Consider the following 4,004-nt stretch of genomic DNA (forward strand, 5'->3'; position numbering starts at 1 on the left):
CACCCCCCCCCCTCTGGATACCACCTTGATAGGATACCATCTCTGCTTTAAATTAAAAAAAAATAACTTTTTGGTATCCCTGCTTTGAAAAATAAATAAATTTGAGATATCATCATTTAAATATAATACCACCCTAACCCCCCACCCCCTTTGGATACCACCTTGTTAGAATACAGTCTCTACTTGAAATAAAAAAAATAACTTTTTGGCATCCCTACTTTCGAAAAAAAAATTCAAGGTACTATCACTTATATATAATAACTCCCTACGCCCACCCCCCTCTGGATACCACAATGATAGGATACTGTCTCTGCTTTAAATAAAAAAAATTAACTTTTTGACATCCCTGCTTTCAATAAGAAAAATTCAAGATATTATCGTTTAAATGTAATATCTCCCTATCCTCCCCCCCCGCCTCTGGATACCGTCTTGATAGGATACCGTCTCAGCTTTACATTGAAAAAATAATTTACTTAATAATTAACTAGTTCACTATATGGTTCAAACAAATACGCAAAATAACGATAGACACCTTTGAGTTCCTTGAAAAAAAATGAGGGTATGAGTAAAGGGGTACAATGACAACAAAAAAAATGTCGAAATTATTCAGATATACCTCAAATTATTGGAAAACCGAGAAATAGATTCGCCGTAGCATTCAATAAGATCCAAAGAATCTAATTAAAAAGGAGCACACACAACAGCCAAATTAGGCTTGTAGACTATGAGAAATTGCAAAATACCCAAGACAATGAACAAGTCCCAATGAAGGGCCCTGGGTCTATCAAAATATTTCAATGGTTTCCCAGGGAATTTGATATCATTTTCTTCCGTCCCCACTTTAAATAAAAAATAATTATCTTTTTGGCATCCTTGCTTTCAATAAATTTTTTTTAGGTATTATCATTTAAAAATGATAGCCCCCTATCCCTCCCCCCTATAGGCAATAATTTACAGTTTTTATGAATTCTATTTTTGGGGTAACTTCCGTTTCAATATTTAATTCCCCAACCTTGAACATAGCAGTAGTGTGCTAGGTGGTGATCCGAGGACAGGTTGTATAATGCGACCAAACACGCCATATTTTGGAGCTAAAAAGCGAGTAATCCGCCTATATCATGGACCTATGAAGCGAGCAAACACGTTATATTTGGAACTAGATATTCAGGGACGAGATTGTTTAGTGTAACCAGACAGGCTTCTGAGGCAACACCTATTTCCTGCGCCAATCAGAGATGTACAAGAAATTACACAAGAGTAAGCGTGTAGTTTCACCGGTAAATGGCTTAACAGTGTCAGTAATCTGTTACTACCAACGGTACATGCCTTAGAAGACGGGTTTCTGATGCAACACCTATTTTCTGGGCCAACCAGAGATGTTTCTACTAACGGTAGTCCATAAGACAATAATAAATATGAAACTAACATGCGTAATTTTTATTATAAAATAATGTTTCTACTAGCGATACAGGCAAGTCGGACATCTTTCTGAGTCAAAACCTGACAAAGAGATTGATAACCTCTAGCTTAAAGGCACCTCATCGGGTTTGGTTAAGAATGCATCAGGGGTAATTACAGAACGATGGTATGATAGACTCATAATTGTATCAACTTGAAAGTTATAACATTTTGCGTAAAAGTTAACTGAATTCGTGAAAAAGCTATTCCATTGTTTAAGAATGCATCATGGGTAATTACAGAACGATGGTATGATAGAGTTATAATTGTTTCAACTTGAAAGTGATATCATTTTGTGTAAACTAACTCAATTTTCGAAAAAAGGTATAGAATATGGATAACTCTGCAATGAATGATCTTAATTGATGATTGAATAATAGGGGTGAAACAGAGCTAGATAAAATTTTTAATTGGATTGTATAAAGGGGGTAAAAAAGGGTTAAACTGATTACAAGTTAAGATAAACCCGAAGGGGTTGTTAACTGATAGGCAATTTATCATAAATTTGGAATGGCATCAATTTATGGAAATGTTTAACAATGACAAGATGACCTAGTGACTTAACCTAGCTTTACTTCTTGGATGTGTTCTATATAATACACAAATACCATTTCAACAGTGTTGTTTATATAGAATATGCTCTAACATTGTAGTATACTAAAAAGTTGATACTTTTAGAAATGTAGATGCCAAGAAAAGAATTTTAATAAAGAAGTTCAGAACAATCCTTAGAAATCATTAGAAATCAAGTAATGAGATGATTATAGGTTTAAAGCATCAAGGATCGCAATTATCAATAACCCTAACAACCATGAACCTCAACCTCCAAAGGTCCCCTATCCCCAAACTCCAAGGGGTCCCCTCCCTCTAATTTTTTTGCCCCCCTCCCTCCCCCACATTTTTTTTTTTTTTGAAGTTTTTTTTTTCATTATCATTTTTTTAACATGGTATATTTTTTGCAACTTTTTTTACATGTCTTAAAAAAGATAAAATATACTTAAAACATAAAAAATTTACATTTAATATTTTCCATCTCAAAATGAGTATGGTATAGATATGTTAGTCATGACTTTTACTATTAGAAAAATAATGTTTGTAGTAGCACTTTTTTTTGCACTGAATTTTTTTGGACTTAAAATGACATGAAATATGAAAGTTATAGCGCGCCACTCTAAGTGAACCTAAATTAACCCAACTTTTTGCACGTCTCTCTCACTATGACTGTGTGTCTGAGTGGGTGTGCTGCCATCTATAACCGGTCTAACCTAAATTCAACGTAACGATGCATAAAGTCAAAATATGAATGTTTTCTGATGTATCCGATTTAGACGTTGAAAACGAATTTATTTACTCTGATACTTAGATTTTTTCAATTTTATCCGATGTATCTGACAAAAGATGTTGATAAAAAAAAATTAATTCACTCTAACACATAGATTTTGTCAACTTTATTCTATGTATCCAAGAAAAGGATGTTGATGTAGAATTTAATAACTCTGATTCTAAGATTTTTATAATGTTATACAACGTATTAGAAAAGGATTTTGATAAGGAATTTATTCACTCTGACACTTAGATTTTGTTAATGTTATCGTATGTGTTCGACTAATGAAGCTGCTATAGAATTTAATCGATCTGATGCTTAGATATCGTCAATTTTATCTGACATTTCTTACAAAAGACGTTGATAAGCAATTTATTCATTCTAATTCATAGATTTTGTCTATGTTATCCGACGTATCCGACAAATGATGTCGATAAAAAAAATGTTAATAAACAATTTATTCACTCTGATACTCAGATTTCGTCAATTTTGTCAATGTTATTAAACGTATCTGTCAAAAGACATTGATAACGCATTTATTCACTCTGCTAGTTGGATTGTCTCAATTTTATCAAGTGTATCTGACAAATAACGTTGATAATGAATTTATTGGCTGATAAACTTAGATTTTGTGAATGTTATCCGATGTATCTAACAAAAGAAGTTGATAAATAATTTATCCACTCTGATAATTAGATTTTGACAATATTATCCGAAATATCTGACAAAAGATACTGATAAAGAATTTATTCCAACTTATACTTAGATTTTGTCAATTTTATCCTGATAACCGATGTATCTGGCATAGGATGTTGATAAAGAATCTATTCGCTCTGATGCTTGGATTTTGTCAATTTTATCCGACATATCTGACAAAGGATGTTGATAAAGCAATTTTTCACTTTGATGCTTAGATTTTGTAAATTTTATACGTTATATCTGACAAAGATGTTGATAAAAAATTTATTCTCTCTGATACTTGGATTTTGTGAATGTTATACGATGTATCAAACAAAAGAAGTTGATAAAGAATTTATTCACTCTGATACTTAGATTTTGTCAATGTTATCCAATATATCTGACAAAAGATGTCAATAAAGAATTTATTCATCTGCTGCTTAGATTCTATCAATTCTATTCGATGTATCCGGCATATGATGATGATAAAGAATTTGTTCTCTCTGATACTTAGATTTTGTCAATTTTATCAGACATATCTGAC

Source organism: Artemia sp. Qi Xiang Cuo, chromosome 14, assembly GCF_049724085.1.
Source record: "Artemia sp. Qi Xiang Cuo chromosome 14, ASM4972408v1, whole genome shotgun sequence".
In the NCBI taxonomy this organism is placed as follows: domain Eukaryota; kingdom Metazoa; phylum Arthropoda; class Branchiopoda; order Anostraca; family Artemiidae; genus Artemia; species Artemia sp. Qi Xiang Cuo.